The following is a 22,726-nucleotide window of genomic DNA, read 5'->3' on the forward strand; positions in this document are numbered from 1 at the left end:
TTATCACGAGAAGTCACATTCTCTGGAGTGAAAACAGCTTAATAGATAACAGCCAGTGATTGAATCTAAGCATGCATTCCAATGTAAAAATATTCTTGCTCTCTTTCTAAAGTGGTGCCAATGCTGTTCAGGTTTAAGCAAGGCAGGTCTCTTTCCATTTCATGGCTGGGAGATGTTAGGGGAGACCCGTTCAGCTGTTTCTGTAGAAAATGATTTCTAAAAATCCTGGTGACCTTGTTCTGCCCTCAAATAACTTTAAGAACAGTTGGATATAAAAACTTCAGACTTTACATATTCACAACTCTCTGAGGAATACAATCATTGTTAGTTTGAGAAAAAGCTTACTATTTTTTTTTTTTTTTGAGTTAGAAAGCTCTAATATTACATGTTTGCACATGCTTGGTACGTAACTCCAAGTCTGCTGATGAAAAGTGATAGGAGGCTTTTATAACATATGTGTAGATGCAGGTTTTTCCTTTATTTACCATGTCCTAGAACTTAGAAGAGCATATGGAATTTATGCTGTAATCTTTCTCTCGAAGTTAAAACTTTACATCTGTTCAGCAATATAAAAACAGAGATCCCACTCTGACGTTGCAGAAGTCATGTAGAAGATCTTACGATGGCGACTCCAAAGAACAGATGTCAGCTCTGTTCGTGTCCTCAGCAAAGCAGGCCAGAATGTTCTAGCATTCTCTAGGAAAAGGGTGCTTTTTTGTTTTTGTTTTTATTTTTGTTTTGTTTTGAGGATCCATACAAGATTTTCACCCATATTAAGCGAAGATTGTTGATGGCTGGTGAGGTCGGGCTTCTGACACCTGGGATTTAAAAATAACTTATATCAGAGTTCCTTCTGGAACACTGAAGTTAGTTAATTCTTCAATGCCTCACCCAGGACCCCCTGAATGTTTGGCTACCATCCAAAATGCAAGTCTTTTTTAGCATCCTCTTCTCTGGTTTAAATTCAACATTGTTTTACATTTCCTTTTCCCCATTTATCTTCCAGCTGTTGTACTCTGATCTCTGGAAGCTCTTCCATCAAAAGCAAACCCGCTGTACCCTAAGTGTCTTTCCAGAAGCCTTCCTCTCCCTACTCAAAGAGATCTACTCACTCTTACTACCTTCCTTACTGTTGCCAGCAGTGTTTTTTCCTTTTTTTTTTTTTTTTAAGGTAAATTCTACAGACAACATGGGGCTTGAACTCACTATCCCAAGATCAAGAATCTCATGCTCTGCTGAGTCAGCCAGGCACCCCTAAAAAATTTCTTATTAGCAAAGTAATTTAAAAAAATGAAATAAATACTATCCCCCAGCCAGAAGATAAATACATTTTTTTTTCAGATTTTATTTATTTATTTGAGCTAGAGAGAGAGCAGGAGCAGGGGAGCTGAGGGAGAGGGAGAAGCAGGCTCCCTGCTGAGCAAGGAGCCCGACCTGGGGTTGGATCCCAGGATCTGGGATCATGACCTGAGCCAATGGCAGACACTTAACTGAGCTACCCAGGAGCCCTGGAGATAAACATTGTGATACTTTTGAGTATATCCTTCAAAACATGTGTAGTGATTGTACTATATGCATTTTCCCCCACATAACACATATGCTGTAAATTTCTTTAAAAATGTTTATTATAGGGCGCCTGGGTGGCTCAGTGGGTTAAGCCACTGCCTTCGGCTCAGGTCATGATCTCAGGGTCCTGGTATTGAGTCCCACATCGGGCTCTCTGCTCAGCAGGGAGCCTGCTTCCCTCTCTCTCTCTCTGCCTGCCTCTCCATCTACTTGTGATTTCTCTCTGTCAAATAAATAAATAAAATCTTTAAAAAAATGTTTATTATAAATTATTTCAAATATATGATGAAAAATAGAAATACAAGGAACTCTTGCATATCCACTAACTGGTCTTGTGAATTTTTTTTTAAGATTTTATTTATTTACTTGAGAGAGAGAGAGAGCGTGAGAAGGGAGAGGGTCAGAGGGAGAAACAGACTCCCTGCTGAGCAGGGAGCCCGATGTGGGACTCGATCCCAGGACTCCAGGATCATGATCTGAGCTGAAGGCAGTCACTTAACCAACTGAGCCACCCAAGCACCCTTGTGAATTTTTTAAAAAAGATTTTATTGATTTATTTGAGACAGAGCACAAGCAGGGAGAAGGGTCAGAGGGAGAGGGAGAAGTAGACTTTGCAATGAGTAGGGATTCCTGACTTGGGGCTCCATCCCAGGACCCTGAGCTCATGACCTAAGTGAAGGAAGCTGCTTAACTAACTGGGCCATGCAGGTACCCCTGGTTTTATGAATTTTAATAGGCAATATATTGGATACCTTCTAGTTATCATTCCAGATTCATTCTTTATTCTTCTACACCCTGCAGAGTGCCCCAAGAGGCTGGCTTGTATGGAATGACCGTCCAACTGCCTTGCTCTTTGGCTTCCAGTTGGTCCAAGGGAAGACCTATGGGAGGAACCAGCAGGAGGAGATGGAATGGTAGGAGGTGAGTGAGGTCAGGGCATTTCTTCCTTTCACTCCCCAGCTCCCTTCCTGCAGGGTTGCAGGCTGTTGGCTGAGTCCCTTCACTGAAAGTCTTCGTTCCTGAATGACAGCTGTCTCCCCATAGCTATGCTCTCTCTGGGCTCTGATAAGCTCTTTGTATCTACAGGTGAAATGACTCTCTGCTGTGATTAGCCCTTAGGACCCTACTGTTTCTTGTTGGTTTCCTCAAATGCTGTCTATAGCTGGTTTAGTTCACTTATGTCCCTCCCTTCCTCCACCATTCGAAGAATCTTTATAGAGAGGAGCAAATCAATGTGAGGTCAGTAAGGTGGGCCCTAAGTCTATATGACTGCTGTCCTTCTCAAAAGGAAAAATTTGGATGCAGACACAGGGAAGGTGTCACGAAGGCACAACAAGAAGAGGGCCATTGACAAGCCAAGGAGAGAGACGCTTCCCTCATATTCCTCAGAAGAAATCAACCCTGCCAACACCTTGATTTGGGATTTCAGCCCCCAAACTGTGTGACAATACAATTCCAGTTGTTTAAGCCACTCAGTCTGTGGCATTTTGTAATGGCAGCCCCAGCAGACTAATGCCACACCTTTATAGTCTCTTCATCTAATAATGTTGAACTATCTCGTTTGAGTATGTTATCTGTTTCCTTTTGGAGCTGGATTGATCTAGGTCTATAATCTACCAACTTATCTATGCCTTATTGACTTCAGATATATATTTTTTTCTGTTAAAAAATTGACTGTTGCTGGGGTGCCTGGCTGGCTCAGTAGGTTAAACATGCGACTCTTGGTTTCAGCTCAGGTCACGATCTCAGGGTCATTGGATCAAACCCAGCATCTGGCTCAGTATGCAGTGCAGAGTCTGCCTGAGATTCTCTCTCCCTCAAAAATCTTAAAAGAAAAAAAAAAAGCGAACACTGCAGATTCATGAGCTGCTTTTATGAGTGTTTGCACAACACTCTGAACATACTGGAAGTCTGAGCCAGAATACCCCTCGAATATCAGCCCACATCTAGACTTTCCCACCCACATGGAAGTGGGACTCCTCTGGAGCTGTTTGTCCCTCCAAGATGCTGTTACTTATTGGTCACTTTGATCAAAATCAGCCATGGAATCATTGGTAGCAGCTATTTTTGTGCATATAAATGCTTTAATCACCCCCAAAATTGAACCAGTAAGCAATTGTTGACTTACTGACAACCCACACATCTGTTTTGTGGAAGTCTCTTTATTTAAAAAAGATTTTATTTATTTATTTGACAGAGAGAGAGAGAGATCACAAGTAGGCAGAGAGGCAGGCAGAGAGAAAGAGGAAAGCAGGCTCCCTGCTGAGCAGAGAGCCTGATGTGGGGCTTGATCCCAGGGCACTGGGATCATGACCCGAGTCAAAGGCAGAGGCTTGAACACACTGAGCCACCCAGGCGCCCCAAAGTCTCTTTTATTGTGAAGAGACAGTACAGTTGTCTGAGCATTTCACCTCAAGCCTTTTTATTTCTAAATTGTTATTTGTTTGTTTCTTGTCATTCATTAAATTGAATTTTTTATTTTTTTAATTCTTTAATTTTTTAAAAAAGATTTTATTTATTTATTTGACAGAGAGAGATCACAAGTAGGCAGAGAGGCAGGCAGAGAGAGAGGAAGGGAAGCAGGCCCCCTGCTGAGCAGAGAGCCCGATGCGGGACTCGATCCCAGGACCCTGAGATCATGACCCGAGCTGAAGGCAGCAGCTTAACCCACTGAGCCACCCATGGGCCACTAAATTGAATTTTTAAAATACTACTAAAGAAGAGAAAACTTTTAGTACTCCTGATTTTTATTTTATTTTTTTAAAGATTTATTTATTTATTTGGGGGCTAGTAGAGGAGCCGAGGGAGATGGAGAGAGAGAGAGAATCTCAAGAAGATTCCCCACCGAGCATGGAGCCCACCATGGGGCTCGACTCAGGGCTCTCTCCCACGGCCCTGAGATCACAACCCAAGCTGAGATGAAGAGTTGAATGTTCAACCCGCTGAGCCATCCAGGTGCCCCAAAACTCCTGATTTTCAAGAAAGGGAATAAAGGGTGCCTCACAGGCTTAGTGGTAGAGCATGTGACTCTTGATCTTAGGGTTGTGAGTTCAAGCCCAACATTGGGGGTGGAGTCTACTTAAAAAAAAAAAATACACAAAAAAAACAGCCTTAAAAAATAAAAAGGGAACTAAAAAGCCAGACACTTTTCACTGGAAACACCCTACTAAAAAAGTGCAAACAAACAAACAAACCCACCAAACCTTTCTCTGTCAAATTAAATTTTAACAATGTCAAAGGTAGTGAAATCAAGCTTTATGTTCTCTCGCCTATCTTGGATAATTAGCAAAGCAGGTCTTTCAAACAGAATTAACCAAATAAGAATGGACAGTTTAGGAAAAAAGAAATGTAGCAGCCTTGGGGCAAATATGACTAGAAATTGAAAATTCAATCCATATTACATTTTGAGCTACTGAATGTGATTTGACTATGTGGGAGAGTGGCCTGGTAGATCCCTCCAACTACCGTCCATCTTAAAACATGGCACAGAAAACAATGCTTGTCACTTAGGTTAGTATTTCACTGTGGCTTTCAAGATAATATGCTGTCCATTTTTTAATAACATTTAAAATGTTCATCTCCCTTTGACTGAGCACTTATAGCAAAATTATTAGTGCTTATGGCTTACTGCAGACAGTATTTATGCTGCTTTCCAGAAGCCACTTTTATCTGTTGAAAAAAAAAAAAAATCCCACTGTAGGATTTCCAACCTTTTAGGCTAACGTCTGACTCTATTAGCTCTTAAAGAGAAGAACCATAAATAATCTTCCCATTTTACATTCTATGCTTTTAGCCAGAGCATTAATCACAGAGGTTTTTTTCCTTTGCCTCATGAGAAAAGCCAGTCTTACAGTTGGAGAATTTGGTTTACAAAATACGGTTTTTAGGGTAGGCAGGCATGGGGGTTGGATGTAGAAAGAAGAAGGGGTCTTTGCTGGGCATTATGAGTAGAAAACGTTGGGAACAAATGAGTTCTTTTCTTTGCAGGGCCAGATCATATCTCAGAGATTTCCCTAGGAGTACATGGGGTGGGAGTGGGGGGCATCCTATTAACTCCTTCAGGTCAGAAGAGTACCATTTATCCATCACAGTACCAAGGCACTTGAGCCATCGAGCCATCCTGTGGACCAGAGGAGTTGATGTGGCTCCCACAGGGTTTACAGTGTTTTGTTTTTTTTTTAAATTTTTTAAATTTTATTTATTTTTTATTTTTATTTATTTTTTGGGTTTACAGTGTTTAAACCTATTGGGGCTGGTAACATCAGCACGGGATTAAGACGGATTAACTGCGTTTCTTTTTTCATGGGCTTTCTCCTGTAATTCACATGCATACAATTTAATTATTATTATCTTGAGTTTTCTTGTCATTGAAGTGATGAGAATTCTTGGATGTACTTCATTCAGTAGTAAATAGGTATTTTCTTTTTCTTGCAAGGTGATCATGGGAGAGCAGTTTTTAACTCAGTTCTGTCTGTCTCTCTCTCTCCTTCTTTTCACCCTTTATTTCAAAAGCATCTCATTATCCTTAGAGTTAGCATGGCAGGGCTCAATGGTTCTAGTTCTGGTTCAACCATGAATTCCCTATGTCATTTGTTTCTTGAGCTAGGTTTATACGAGGTTAGTAACTCATTTCTGAGCCTTGGAAATTGCTTGTTTGATTTTACTTATTGACAAAATTTGCCTTTTAATTTTGTTAATGCTTTTATACTATCTTGATTTGACTTCAGTTAGCTCCGATGTTTAAGGAACAGTTTCAGTTGATTTGGATTAATAGCAGTAATAATTTACTAAATGGTAGGGTTATTCATCCTTAAATATATATCTGGTCTTGAAGTCTCCAATTTCTGTAATAGCTGTAAGTGGGAATAAAATGACTGATTTACCACATACAAATTTTTCCTGCACTCCTCAAAATCACTGTAAAGAAGCAAATACATCAGATTTTCTTTTCATTTTTCATGAATCTCAAAGAACTTTATCCTACTGTTTTAGCTTCAGTATCTCTCTTATCTCATTCTGTTCACCATTGAGCTGCTAATCTTTCATCATTTGAATATTATTGTTTTGAAGAGACTCAACTTAATCGATAAGTAAAATGTCCATTAAGAAATAGTGTATTTGGGGCGCCTGGGTGGTTCAGTGGGCTAAAGCCTCTGCCTTTGGCTCAGGTCATGATCCCAGGGTCCTGGGATCGAGCCCCACATCGGGCTCTCTGCTCCGCGGGGAGTTGGCTTCCTCCTCTCTCTCTCTGTCTGCCTCTCTGCCTGCTTGTGATTTCTGTCTGTCAAATAAATAAATAAAATCTTAAAAAAAAAAAAAAGAAATAGTGTATTTTTTCTTTTCCTCCTTGCTTTGGCTATTTGGATGCTAAGAACAGAATGTTCTCAATTCTTAGAAACATTTTCTTCCTACTTTTTTCTTGATCCTTATTTCCTTTCCTTATGTTTTAAAACTTTATTATTCAGGGGCACCTGGGTGGCTCAGTGGGTTAAGCCCCTGCCTTCAGCTTAGGTCATGATCTCAGGGTCCTGGGATCCAGCCCTGTATGGGGCTCTCTGCTCAGCAGGAAGCCAGCTTCCCTCCTCTCTCTGCCTGCCTCTCTGCCTCCTTGTGATCTCTCTCTGTCAAATAAATAAATCTTGAAAAAAATATTCAAATCATTTATTCTTTAACAGACTTCTGCTTGTACTTCATTAGGCATTCATTTATGTATTTATGTATATATGTATTTATTTATTTATGTTGTACTGAAATACACTTGACCTATAATGTTACATTAGTTTCAGGTGCACAGCATAGTGATTCAACTTCTCCATGTCTTATGCTGTGCTCACCACAAGTGTAGCTACCATCTGTCACCACACAACACTATTCAGTATCATGGACTATATTCTTTACACTGTACCTTTGATCCCAGGGTCTTACGCACTCCGTAATGTAACCCGGGACCTCCCACTCCCCTCACTCATTTTGCCCAACCCCTCACCTGCTCCTTTCTGGAAACCATTAGTTTCTTCTCTGTATTTATGGGTCTGTTTCTGCTTTGTGTGTGTGTGTGTTTGTCCATTCGTTTGTTCCATTTTTTAGAATCCACATGTAAGTGAAATCATATGCTCTTTGTCTTTGACTTATTTCACTTGGTATAATACCCTCTGGGTCCATCCATGTTGTGAATGGCAGGATCTCATTCTTTTTTATGATTGAGAAAAATCAAATCATTTTATGAATGGAGTGGGTTACAGATAAAAACATTTTCTACAAATACTTTTGTGTTTTTCCAAAAGCAGTAGCTCAACAAGTATTTGTTGAACAAATGGGAAGTTTTAAAAAACTGTATTTGGGGGGCGCCTGGGTGGCTCAGTGGGTTAAGCCTCTGCCTTCGGCTCGGGTCATGATCTCGGGGTCCTGGGATGGAGCCCCGCGTCTGGCTCTCTGCACAGCAGGGAGCCTGCTTCCCCCTCTCTCTTTGCCTGTCTTTCTGCCTGCTTGAGATCTCTCTCTCTCTGTCAAATAAATAAAATCTTTAAAAAAAAAATTTAGGGATGCCTGGGTGGCTCAGTTGGTTAAGCAGCTGCCTTCAGCTTAGGTCATGATCCCAGTGTCCTGGGATCAAGTCCCACATCAGGCTTTTTGCTTGGCAGGGAGCCTGCTTCTCCCTCTGCCTCTGCTGCCACTCGGCCTGCCTGTGCTCACTCTCGCTCCTCTCTCTCTGACAAATAAATAAATAAAATCTTTTAAAAAAAGTGTTTAAATGAATAAAAAACAAAACAAAAACTGTATTTGGTGACCTGAGGGATAACTCACTTCTCTAGGGCTTTGGTAGAAATTTCCCTGGCATCCTGGCCCCACAGGGAAGGGGTTGGGAAATCCTGAAAAGTCAATATTTCCTGTCAGATTAGTGGAATGAGGAATCAAAATGAAAATTAAGGTAAGGAAAATTTTAAAAAAGTTATATTTCTTAATCGTCTGAGACTGTAGATTAAGATTTGTGCTATTATATATAGAATCCAGTGATATCAGTGTGGGAAGAAGGGATCAGAAAGGTCCAACAAGGTTCCCATCCCCTCACTCCACTGATTCCCAGTAACAGAGTCCAAGATGTGCTAACCCCAAGTACAGCACCTTGGTTTATTGAATATCTTTTTTTAAAATTAAATTTATTTATTTTCAGCATAACAGTGTTCATTGTTTTTTCACCACACCCAGTGCTCCATGCAATCCGTGTCCTCTATAATACCCACCACGTGGTACCCCAACCTTCCACTCCCCGCCCCTTCAAAACCCTCAGGTTGTTCTTCAGAGTCCATAGTCTCTCATGGTTCACCTCCCCTTCCAATTTCCCTCAACTCCCTTCTCCTCTCCATCTCCCCATGTCCTCCGTGTTATTTGGTATGCTCCACAAATAAGTGAAACCATATGATAACTGACTCTCTCTGCTTGACTTATTTCACTCAGCATAATCTCTTCCAGTCCCGTCCATGTTGCTACAAAAGTTGGGTATTCATCCTTTCTGATGGAGGCATAACAGTCCATAGTGTATATGGACCACATCTTCCTTAGCCATTTGCCCATTGAAGGGCATCTTGGTTCTTTCCGTAGTTTGGCGACCGTGGCCATTGCTGCTATAAACATTGGGGTACAGATGGCCCTTCTTTTCACTACATCTGTATCTTTGGGGTAAATACCCAGGAGTGCAATGGCAGGGTCATAGGGAAGTTCTATTTTTTTTTTTTAATTTATTTGCCAGAGAGAGAGAGAGAGCGAGAGCGAGCACAGGCAGGCAGAGGAGCAGCAGAGGCAGAGGAAGAAACAGGCTCCCCGCCAAGCAAGGAGCCTGATGTGGGACTCGATCCCAGGATGCTGGGATCATGACCTGAGCCGAAGGCAGCCGCCTAGCCAACTGAGCCACCCAGGCGTCCCTAGGGAAGTTCTATTTTTAAATTCTTTTTTTTTTTTTTTTTTAAAGATTTTATTTATTTATTTGACAGAGAGAAATCACAAGTAGATGGAGAGGCAGGCAGAGAGAGAGAGGGAAGCAGGCTCTCCGCTGAGCAGAGAGCCCGATGCGGGACTCGATCCCAGGACTCTGAGATCATGACCTGAGCCGAAGGCAGCGGCTTAACCCACTGAGCCACCCAGGCGCCCTATTTTTAAATTCTTGAGGAATCTCCACACTGTTCTCCAAAGAGGCTACACCAACCTGCATTCCCACCAACAGTGTAAGAGGGGTCCCCTTTCTCCACATCCCCTCCCACACATGTTGTTTCCTGTCTTGGTAATTTTGGCCATTCTAACTGGTGTAAGGTGATATTTCAATTGAGTATCTTTTTTTAAAGATTATTTATTTATTTGTGTGTGAGAGAGGGAGCACAAGCAGGCAAAGTGGCAGGCAGAGATAGAGGAAGAAGCAGGCTCCCCACTGAGCAAGGAGCCTGATGTGGGCCTGGATACTAGGACGCTGGGACACATGACCTGAGCCCTAAATAGCCGCTTAACTGACTGAGCCACCCAGTATTTTGGTTTATTGAGTATTTTAAGAGGAAGGAGTCTGAGAAGTGGCAGATGCAGAAAGAATTCTCTGACCTTCCCTGTCTCCTGTGAAGAAGGTTATGAGCTTCAGGTATGAGAAGGGTGCTCCCTCTTCATGGAGGAAAGAAACATCTCCTAACTCTAAAGATGGAGGGGACATCAGAAGAATTTGAATGGTTAGTCCTTGTTACGTTTCCCCCAGTTCACTACCCTTAGCTCATGTCCCTTTGTCCTATCATGTTTTTCCACAACTTTTCACTCTTCACCAAACCCAATATAAAAATGCTCATGTGTAACCACTTCTTCAGAGCGTCATTTCTTTAGGAAGGCTCCAATGCCATGTTAAAGTTACATGAAATTCATCTGTATGCTTTGCTCTTCTTAGTCTTTCTTCAGTCCAATTTACGAGCCCCAGCAAGAGAACCTATTATGGGCCACCCAGAAGAGAAGAGAGAGATTTTTCTTTCCCTGCACTATCTCTTCAAATATTTTGAACATACTTCTTTTGAACATACTTCTTTTAAACTTTCATTTATTGATTTATTTATAAATTTTAATTCCGGTTAGTTAACATATAGTATAATATTAGTTTCAGGTGTACAATGTGGTGATTCAACACTTCCATACAGGACCCTGTGCTCGTCTCGACAAGTGCACTCCTTCAGCCTCATCACCTGTTTCACCCATCCCCCCACCTCTGCATAATTGTCTCTTATTTTTATTTAAATATTTATTTATTTATTTTAGAGACAAAGAAAGAGAGAGAGGGAAAGGGACAAGCAGGTTCCTCCCTGAGCATAGAGGCTCTGTCCCAGGTCCCAGTCTCACAACCTGGGCTGAGACCAAGAGTGGGATGCTTAACCAACTGAGCCACCCAGGAGCCCCTAAACTCTTTCTTACATCATTTTACTGAAACCAGTTCTTGGATATAAACGATCACCTTCAACCTGTCTGCTGATTTTTCCTCATACTGGTTTATTTCTTGCTGTGGTTTCTGATTATTTACTGTAAAGTCATCTTCAGTAGGGCTTGTTTAGTTTTCTACGAAAGTCATGCTAGATCGTTTTGACTGGAAGAAGCACGTAAATTGGAATCAGTCAGGATTTGGTTCTGACTTCAGGTTCTCTGCTTCTGGTTCTGTATATTTGGACTCATTGTTGGACCTTCTTAAACCTCACGTGTTTTATCTCAGGTGTTTCATGAGCCAAATGGAGATGCTGCAGAATCGTTTTGGTGAGAATTCAATAAGGTTACTGGCACCAATACACTCCATAAATGGTACTTGTTATTACTTGGATAAATACTTCATAAAAGGTGAGCATCAATATTGAACAGAGTAAAAAATGTAATGTCTTCAAAGTGATCATCTTTGACCTTCAGTCTCAGATTCTTCTGACTCTTACATTCTCTCAAGCTGTGTGTTTCCCTTTATAGCATTTGCTGCCATTGGTAACCGTACATTGATTAGCTCTGTGACTGTTCCACTGAGCAGATGCAGACTCAGTGCTGGGTTGGAGAGATCTCGTGTGGCCTGGGAAGAACTCCGTGTCTCTAACCAGGGTGTATCCCACTTGGATCTGGTAGTTGTTCTTTTGAGGGAGCAAGGGGTTCAGTGTTACTCGATTTCCCAATTTTTCACATAAACCAGAACTTTTAAATTTTTATAGGAAATGTCTTAGTTTTAAAATGTAAGGAAATAATTCTATTTTAAAAAGACACTGTGGGACACTAGGCTGGCTCAGTCAGAAGAGCATGTGACTCTTGATCTTGGGGTTGGGAGTCCAAGCCCCACATTGGGTATGGAGATTACTCACAATAAATAAATAAATTAATTTAATTTAATTTTATTTTTTTAAAAGATTTTATTTATTTATTTGAGAGACAGACAGTGAGAGAGAGCATGAGCAAGGAGAAGGTCAGAGGGAGAAGCAGACTCCCCATGGAGCTGGGAGCCTGATGTGGGACTTGATCCCAGGACTCCAGGATCATGACCTAAGCTGAAGGCAGTCGTCCAACCAACTGCGCCACCCAGGCGTCCCAAATTAATTAATTTTAAAAAAGACATCATGGGGCGCCTGGGTGGCTTAGTGGGTTAAAGTCTCTGCCTTCGGCTCAGGTCACAATCCCAGGGTCCTGGGATTGAGCCCCGCATTGGACTCTCTGCTCCGCAGGGAGCCTGCTTCCCTTCCCCTCTTTCTGCCTGCCTCTCTGCCTACTGTGATCTCTGTCTGTCAAATAAATAAATAAAATCTTAAAAAAAAAAAAGACATGTAGGTCAACCATATTCATCTGTGGGTCACAATAGATCTAAGAGCTGCTGGTTTACAGTCTCTGGTTTCCGGATGCCTGGGTGGCTCAGTTGGTTAAGTGTTTGCCTTTGGCTCAGGTCATGACCCTAAGGCACAATCTCTGGTTTTTCTCTGTCTTCACAGTTAGACTGTTATGGTCACCACTGTTTGTACACTGCCTGCCACAGTAGGGGCACATAGGAGGCATTAAATATTTGCTGAAAGAAAGAAAAAGAGAAAAGGAAGGAATAAAGAATAAAAGATAGCTATTGATTTATTTTTTTCTCTCTGTAAAGAATTATGTTTGAAAAATTGCCAATATTGAGGATATTAGATGGTCTGAGCAAGTTGATAGATTTCGTATTTAAGAGTTCTATGTTAGGTAATATAAACTAAGAAAAAGGACTCACTGCTTCTCTGCATAATTTTTAGGGAAAAATACAATTATAAGTTTTGTTGTTTTTATAACCAAATGTTAATAAGCTGAAAAAAATGTTTCAACTACCTCAGAAGCAAAATTTGCCATGTGTAAGTATTTTATTGTGAAGACTGTTGGTTACATGTTGTCAAACCAATTTTGGTTTGCTGGGAAATAGAATTTAATCTCTGACCCCAAGTTTTATTGTGTAATGAGCTCACCAAATACACTTAACTGCAGATTTCCATGGTAGTATGATTTGTGTACTGACATGAACTCTGAAAGTCATTGCAGCTGTCATTTGGTGAAAAATAGGAAAAGAGAGGCTTTGGGGAGCTTAGATTTCTAGAGCCAATGGAAGGGGGAAACCCTTAAATGCTAGATTATTTAGAAACTGTCTAAATCGAAGTGGTTGTCTTTGACATATTTGTAAATTTAAGGATTCCTAGAGATTTGTCTTTGGGGACACAAAATATGCACCAGTAACTAGAGTGGTCTGCTGGTCAGATTACCGAATTGCAAAATTAAAGATCAACAAATGTTCCTAACAGACACATAGGTCTCGTGTAAACTTTAGGCACTTTGGAGCAGGAAAGTAAGTATTGAAAATAATGGTGGAGGAGGCCTTCTCTGTGCAGAGGGAGCTTATTGTTGAGTTGGGGAAACAAGACCAATAACTGGGGAAGGATGAAAGACTCTATGATTAAAGGCTAAGCCATGTGTTAGACTCTAAGTATCATGGGAAATCAGAGGGTAAAAATCACAGTAGGCTACACAGATTCGGTAAGACTGCCAGTAGAGCTTCAAGAAAGTATCATTATGCTTTAGAGAAGGAAAGAATATACATCTTTATCATGGGCCTCTCTGCTTTCCAAAGTTTGTTAATTTTGATCTTGGGCTTTTCGAAAAGAGACAGTGAAAAAAAAATTAAAAGTTGTTTCTTTGTCGACTACCCATTTACGTATTTGAAATATTTTTCTGTAATTCCCATGTTTAACCAGTCAACAAGTCCTATGATTTCTTTGTTCAAATTGTGTTTTTTACTGTAATACCCTAGTTGAGGACTTTATAATTTCATGCATGGCTTTTGATTTGTCTAAGTTCAGTCAGCAAGTGGCAAAGCCTAGAAGAGAAGCAAAGTCCTGGGCTTTGTCTTTGACCCCATATAGTATGGTCCACCCTCTACTTAAATCTTAAAATCTTAAAATATTCTCTGTCATTGGTTAAATAAACCATAGCACATTCTTATGATGGAGTAGTATACAGCCATCATAAATTATGATTTATACTTATATTTATTGCTGTGGATGTTGTTCATAGTGTATTAACAAGTGAAAAAAGTGGGTGCCTGGGTGGCTCAGTGGGTTAAGCCGCTGCTTTCGGCTCAGGTCATGATCTCAGGGTCCTGGGATCGAGTCCCGCATCGGGCTCTCTGCTCAGCAGGGAGCCTGCTTCCCTCTCTCTTTCTCTCTGCTTGCCTCTCTCTCCATCTACTTGTGATCTCTCTCTGTCAAATAAATAAATAAAATCTTAAAAAAAAAAAACAAGTGAAAAAAGTAATTAGTAAATATGATCCCATTTTTGTAAACATATCTTTATGTATATGCTTGCATGGGAAAGATCTGGAAGTTTTATTCTAGAATGTTAACAATAGTTGTTCTGAGTAGTGGGATTTTAGAGAATTTAGGTTTTTTTCTTTATTTCTCATTTTTGACATTGATCATGCATTATTTATGTAATTAATAAGCGATATGTTAGCATCCCATTTTTCAGTTTTTTAAAAAAGATTTTACTTATTTACTTGAGATACAGTGAGTGAGAGGGAGCACACGAGCAGGGGTGGGGATGAGAGGGGCAGAAGGAGAGAGAGAAGCAGGCTTTCCATTGACCAGGGAGCCTGATGTGGGGCTTGATCCCAGGACCCTGGGCTCATGACCTGATCCTAAAGCAGACACTTAACCAACTGAGCCACCCAGGTGCACTTCCCCATCTTTTTCAGTTTTTTAAAAATTTTATTTAAGTAATCTCTACACCTAATGTGGCGTTTAAACTTACAACCCTAATATCAAGAGTCATATGCTCCATGACTGAGATAGCCAGGTGCCCCAAGATCCCCTCTTTCAAAAATCATGAAGGGCTCTTATTGCTTACACAGTTAGAAAGATTAAAAACCGTGGTTACATATTTTGATCACCTGAGTTATTATTTTTTAAAAGATTTATTTATTTATTTATTTTAGAGCGAGAAAGAGAGAGAGCGTGTGTGTGTGTGTGTGTGTGTGTGTGTGAACTGCTCGGGAGGAGCTGGAGTGGAGGCAGAGGGGGAGGGAGAGGGGAAGCAGACTCCACCCTGAGTGTGTGGTCCAACATGGGGCTCCATCTCACAACCCAGAGATCATCATCTGAGCCAAAACTAAAAGTGGGTTGCTTAGCCGACAAAGCCACCCAGGGTCCCCAATCACCTGGGTTATTAAAAATAAACATACTAGGGGCGCCTGGGTGGCTCAGTGGGTTAGGCTGCTGCCTTCGGCTCAGGTCATGATCTCAGGGTCCTGGGATCGAGTCCCACGTCCAGTTCTCTGCTCAGTGGGGAGCCTGCTTCCCTCTCTCTCTCTCTGTCTCTCTCTCTCTGCCTGCCTCTCCACCTACTTATGATCTCTCTCTGTCAAATAAATAAATAAAAATCTTAAAAAAAAATAAACATACTAGTGCTCAGGTCCTACCTCAGACTGGTGAAATTAAAATCTCTGTGGGGTAGGTTCTGGGCTTTGACATGCTCTTTATTTCTTTTATTTCTTTCTTTTTTTTTAAAGATTTAATTTATTTATTTGACAGAGAGAGATTACAAGTAGGCAGAGAGGCAGGCAGAGACAGAGAGAGATGAGGAAGCAGGCTCCCTGCTGAGCAGAGAGCCTGATGCGGGACTTGATCCCAGGACCCTGAGATCATGACCTGAGCCGAAGGCATCGGCTTAACCCACTGAGCCACCCAGGCACCCACTTTCTTTCTTTTCTTTTCTTTTTTTTTTTTTTTTAAATATTTATTTGTTTATTTGAGAGAGAGGGAGAAAGTGTGAGCAGGGGGAGGGGCATAGGGAGAGGAAGAGAGAATCTCCAGCAGACGCTCCGCTGAGGGAGTCTGACTTGGGCCTCCATCCCAGGACCCTGAGATCAGGACCTGAGCCAAAATCAAGAGTCAGTCACCCAACTGAGTGAGCCACCCAAGAACCCCAGGCTCTGGCTTTTTTGAAAAGTGTTTTAGGTGGTTCTAATGTGGTTCCGACTCTTACCTGAGAACAAACTAGAACTACAAAATCTCAGGTTCAACCCCAGACCTACGGAGACAGAAGCTCAGGGACTGAGGCCTCACAAACTGTTTTAACAAGTTTCCCGCCAAAATTTCAGAACCAAGATCAAGGAAAAAAAGCTCATCTTGACGCTTAGGCTTCTTCATGTATCCTCAACCTCCCCAAACTTACTCTTTGCCTCACTCCAACTCAGCCACCCAGGTACCCAGATCAAAGTATTTTTGAATGGTCACAGAATACTTCACAATTAAAAATTTTTTTTTTTTAAATAGATTTTATTTATTCATTTGACAGACAGAGATGACAAGTAGGCAGAGAAGCAGGCAGAGAGAGAGGAAGGGAAGCAGGCTCCCTGTTGAGCAGAAAGCCTGACGCAGGTCTTGATCACAGGACCCCGAGATCACGACCTGAGCTGAAGGCAGGGGCTTTAACCCACTGAGCCACCCAGGCACCCCAGTACTTCACAATTTAAACAGTCCTTCTGGGTTAACTGTCTGCCTTCAGATCAGGTCATGATCCCAGGGTCCTGGGGTCGAGTCCTGCATGAGGCTCAGGGGGAAACCTGCTTCTCCCTCTCCCACTCCCCCTGCTTGTGTTTCCTCTCTTGCTGTGTCTCTATCTGTCAAATAAATAAATAAAATCTTAAAAAAAAAAAAAACCCAAACCAACAACAGTCCTTCTCTTAAGATTTCCCCCCATTTGTTCCTTTTTCTATTTGTGGGTTACATTTATATTCCTACAGTTCTTTAAAATGCTCAAGCAAATGTTTATTTATCATGAAATACTTTCTTTAACCCTCTTTTAAGGACTGTATAGTTGTTTGGAAGTCCAAACTCTTTCTCCTTAGCACTTTCTATATCTTTTGGTCTTCTTTCTGGGAAATGTCCTCAGTGATAGTTTTCAATTCTTCTACTGAGTTTTTAGTTTCTGATAACATATTTGTAACTTCTAAAAATATTCTTTTTCCTGATATCTTATCTTTTTGAATATCTTATTCTTGTTTTGTGGTGCAATATGTTATTTAAGTTTTCTTCTTTTTTCTTTTAACAACTTATTTATTTTATTTATTTAAAAAAATTCTTATTTTATTTTTTTTAAATTTTTCTTACCATAGCACATACCCTCCCCAATGTCCATCACCCAGCCACCCCATCCCTGCCACCCCTCTCCCCTCCAGCCACCCTCAGTTGGTTTCCGGAGATGAAGTTTCTCTTACGGGTTGTCTCCCTCTCTGCTTTCATCTTGTTTCATTTTTCCCTTCATCCTCTGTCTTGTTTCTCAAATTTTTCACATCAGTGAGATCAAATGATGATTATCTTTCTCTGATTGATTAATTTTGCTTAGCATATCACCCTCTAGTTCCATTAAAATTGATGCATATGACAAGATTTTTTTTTTGATGGCTACATAATATTTCATTATCTATATATAACACCTCTTCTTTGTCCATTCATATGTTTATGGACATCTAGGTCCTTTCCATAGTTTGGCTATTGTGGACATTGCTGCTATAAACATTTGGGTGCACGTGCATTCGTTGACCCTTCGGATCACTACATATATATCTTTAGGGTAAATACCCAGTAGTGTATTTTCAACCTTTTGAAGAACCTCCATGCTGTTTTCCAGAGTGGTTACACCAGCTTGCATTCCCACCAACAGTGTAGGTGGGTTCCCTTTTCTCCGCATCCTCGCCAGCACCCGCCATTTCCTGACTTGTTAATTTTAGCCCTTCTGCCTGGTGTAAGGTGGTATCTTACTGTGGTTTTGATTTGTATTTCCCTGATGCTCAGTGAGGGGGAACACTTTTTCATGTGTCTGTTGGCCATCTCGATATCTTCTTTGCAGAAATGTCTGTTCATGTCCTTTGTCCATTTCTTGATTGGATTATTCTTTGGGTGTTGAGTTTGATAAGTTCTTTATAGATTTTGGATACTAGCCCTTTTTCTGATATGTCATTTGCAAATAGCTTCTCCCATTCTGCCAGTTGTCTTTTGGTTTTGTTGACTGATTCCTTTGTTGTGCAAAAGCTTTTGAACTTTTAAAAAAAAAAAATAATTTATTTATTTATTTGACAGAGATCACAAGTAGGCAGAGAGGCGGGCAGAGAGAGAGAAAGGGAAGCAGGCTCCCTGCTGAGCAGAGAGCCTGATGTGGGGTTCAATCCTAGGATCCTGAGATCATGACCTTAGCCAAAGGCAGAGGCTTAAACCACTGAGCCACCTAGGTGCCCCTAAAAGCTTTGGATCTTGATTAAGTCCCAATAGTTCATTTTTACCCTTGCTTCCCTTGCCTTTGGTGATGTTTCTAGGAAGAAGTTGCTGTTGCTGAGGTCAAAGACTTTGCTGTCTGTGTTCTCAAGGATTTTTTTTTTTTTAAGATTTTTTAAAATTTATTTGTTTGACAGATAGAGATCACAGGTAGGCAGAGATAGAGAGAGAGGAGGAAGCAGGTTCCCTGCTGAGCAGAGAGCCGGATGTGGGGCTCGATCCCAGGACCCTGGGACCATGACCCGAGCCGAAGGCAGAGGCTTTAACCCACTGAGCCACCCAGGCGCCCCTCCTCAAGGATTTTGATGAATTCCTTCTCATATTGAGGTTTTCCCTCCATTTGAAGTCTATTTTTGTGTGTGGTGAGAGCCCCTGCCTCTTTTGCACGAGGCTCTCCAATTTTCCCAACACCATTTGTTGAAGAGGCTGTCTTTTTTCCATTGGACATTCTTTCCTACTTTGTTGAAGATTAGTTGACCATAGAGTTGAGGGTCCATTTCTGGGCTCTCTATTCTGTCCCATTGATCTATCTATGTGTCTGATTTTTGTGCCAGTACCATACTGTCTTGATGATGACAGCTTTGTAATAGAGCTTGAAGTCTGGAATTGTGATACCACAATTTGGTTTTCCCTTTCAACATTCCTCTGGCTATTCTGGGTCTTTTCTGGTTCCATATAAATTTTAAGATTATTTGTTCCATTTCTTTGACTAGGAAGACTAGGACTTCTAATTCTAAGTTGAATAGCAGTGGGGATAGTGGACAGCCTTGCCGTGTTTCTGACCTTAGGGGAAAAGCTCTCAGTTTTTCCCCATTGAGGATGATATTTGCTGGGGGCTTTTCATAGATGGTTTTTATGATATTAAGGGAAGAACCCTTTTATCACTACACTGTGAAGAGTTTTGATCAAGAAAGGATGCTGTACTTTGTCAAATACTTTTTCAGCATCTATTGAGAGTATCATATGGTTCTTGTTCTTTCTTTTATTAATGTATGGTATCACATTGATTGATTTGCAGATGTTGAACCAACCTTGCAGCCCAGGAATAAATTCCACTTGGTCATGGTGAATCATTCTTTTCATATACTGTTGGATCATATTGGCTAGAATTTTGATGAGAATTTTTGCATTCGTGTTCCTCAAGGATATTGTCTGTAATTCTCCTTTTTGATGAGGTCTTTGTCTGGTTTTGGGATCAAAAAATGAGTTCAGAGCATTTCCTTCCATTTCTATTTTTTGGAACAGTTTCAGGAGAATAGGTATTAATTCTTCTTTAAATTTTTGGTGGAATTCCCCTGGGAAACTGTCTGGCCCTGGGCTCTTGTATGTTGGGATATTTCTGATGACTGCTTCAATCTCCTTAATGGTTGTGTTTAGGTTTTTATTTCTTCCTGGTTCAGTTTTGGTAGTTTATACATCTCTAGGAAGGCATCCATTTCTTCCAGATTGTCAGATTTGCTGGGTATAGTTGCTCATAATATGTTCTCCTAATTGTTTGTATTTCTTTGGTATTGGTTGTGATTTCTCTTCTTTCCTTCATGATTTTTAATTTGGGTCCTTTCTCTTTTCTTTTGGTTAAGTCTGGCTAGGAGCCTATCAATCTTATTAATTCTTTCAAAGAACTTGCTCCTAGTTTTGTTCTACTGTTCTTTTGGTTTCCTTTTCATTGATTTTTGCTTTGATCTTCCTTATTTATCTTCTTCTGGGTTTAGGCTTCCTTTGCTGTTCTTTCTCCAGCTCCTTTTCTCTAGCTCCTTTAGGTGTAGGGTTAGATTGCATATTTGAGACCTTTTTTGTTTCTTGAGAAAGGCTTGTCTCACTATATACTTTCCTCTTAGGACTGCCTTTGCAGCATCCTAAAGATTTTGAACAGTTGTATTTTCATTTTCATTTGTCTCCATAAATTTTTAAAAATTCGTCTTTAATTCCTGGTTGACTCATTCATTCTTTAGTAGGATACTCTTTAGCCTCCATGTATTTGAGTTCTTTCCAACTTTCCTCTTGTAATTGAGTTCTAGTTTCAGAGCATTGTGGTCTGAAAATATGCAGGGAATGATCCCAATCTTTTGGTACCAGTGGAGACCTGATTTGTGAACCAGGATGTGATCTATTCTGGAGCATGTTCCATGTGCACTACAGAATAATGTGTATTCTGTTGTTTTGGGAGGGAATGTTCTAAATATATCTGTGATGTCCATCTGGTTCAGTGTGTCATTTATTTTATTTATTTTTAAAATATTTTATTTATTTATTTGACCGACAGAGATCACAAGTGGGCAGAGAGGCAGGCAGAGAGAAGGAGGGAGGCAGGCTCCCTGCTGAGCAGAGAGCCCGATGCAGGGCTGGATCCCAGGACCCTGGGATCATGACCTGAGTTGAAGGCAGAGGCTTTAACCCACCGAGCCACCCAGGCACACCTCTCCTCCCCAGTGTCTCATTTAAAGCCTTTATTTCCTTGTTGATCTTTTTTTTTTTTTTTAAAGATTTTATTTATTTATTTGACAGAGAGAAATCACAAGTAGGCAGAGAGGCAGGCAGAGAGAGAGAGAGGAGGAAGCAGGCTCCCCGCTGAGCAGAAAGCCCGATGCGGGACTCGATCCCAGGACCCTGAGATCATGACCCGAGCCGAAGGCAGCGGCTTAACCACTGAGCCACCCAGGCGCCCCTCCTTGTTGATCTTTTGATTAGATGATCTGTCCATTTCAGTGAGGGCGCTGTTAAAGTCCCCTACTGTTACTGTATTATTGTCGATGTTTTCTTTGATTTTGTTCTTAATTGATTTATCTAATTGGTTGCTCCCATGTTAGGGGCATAAATATTTAAATATTGTTAGATCTTCTTGTTGGACAGACCCTTTAAGTATGATATAGTGTCCTTCCTCATCTCTTATTATAGTCTTTGGCTTAAAATCTAATTTGTCTGATATAAGGATTGCTACCCCAGGTTTATTTTGATGTCCATTAGCATGGTAAATTGTTTCCCACCCCCTCACTTTAAATCTGGAGATGTCTTTGGGTCTAAAATGAAATTCTTGTGACAGCGTATCAATGGCTCTTGTTTTTTTTTTTTTTAATTTTTTTTTTTTAATTTTTTTTTTTTTTTTTACAGAGAGAAATCACAGCGTTTATGAAGGCAGAGAGAGAGAGAGAGAGAGAGAGAGAGGGAAGCAGGCTCCCTGCTGAGCAGAGAGCCCGATGCGGGACTCGATCCCAGGACCCTGAGATCATGACCTGAGCCGAAGGCAGCGGCTTAACCCACTGAGCCACCCAGGCGCCCGGCTCTTGTTTTTTTAATCCATTCTGATACTCTGTGTCTTTTGATTGGGGCATTTAGCCCATTTACATTCAGGGTAACTATTGAAAGATATGAATTTAGTGCCATTATATTGCCTGTAAGGTGACAGTTACTGTACATTGTCTCTGTTTCTTTCTGGTTTATGTTACTTTTAGGTTCTCTCTTTGCTTAGAGGACCCCTTTCATTATTTCCTATAGGGCTGGTTTCATGTTTGGAAATTCTTTTAGTTTTTTTGGTCCTGGAAGCTTTTTTTTCTCTGCTTCTATTTTCAATGACAGCCTAGCTGTATATAATATTCTTGGCTGCATATTTTTCTCATTTATTGTCTGAATATATCTTTCCAGCCCTTTCTGGCCTTCCAGGTCTCTGTGGTTAGGTCTTCTGCCAGTCTAGTATTTCTACCATTGTATATTACAGACCTCTTGTCCCAAGCTACTCTCAGGATTTTCTCTTTGTCACTGAGACTTGTATGTTTTACTCTTAGATGATGTGGTATGGACCTATTTTTATTGATTTTGAAGGGGGTTTTCTGTGCCTCCTGGATTTTGATGCTTGTTCCTGTTGCCAAATTAGGGAAATTCTCTGCTATAATTTGCTCCAATATACCTTCTGCCCTCCTCTCTCTTACTTCTTATTCTGGGATCTCAATTATTCTAATATTGTTTCATCTTATGGTATCAATTATCTCTTGCATTCTCCCCTTGTAGTCTACTAGTTATTTATCTTTCTCTTTCTCAGCTTCTTTATTCTACATCTTTTGGTCTTCTATATCACTAATTCTCTCTTCTGCCTCATTTATCCAAACAGTAAGAGCCTCCATTTTTGATTGTACCTCATTAATAACTTTTTTGATTTCTATTTGGTTAGATTTTAGTTCTTTTATTTTTGCAGAAAGGGATTTTATTTCTTCAGAAAGGAATTCTCTAGTATCTTCCATGCTTTTTTTTGGGCCCAGCTAGCACCTTCATAATTGTCATTCTGAACTCTAGTTCTGACATCTTACTAACGTCCATATTGATTAGGTCTCCAGCAGTTGGTGTTTTTTTTTTTTTTT

This window comes from Mustela nigripes, chromosome 6 (genome assembly GCF_022355385.1).
Source record: "Mustela nigripes isolate SB6536 chromosome 6, MUSNIG.SB6536, whole genome shotgun sequence".
NCBI classification, from domain to species: Eukaryota; Metazoa; Chordata; class Mammalia; order Carnivora; family Mustelidae; genus Mustela; species Mustela nigripes.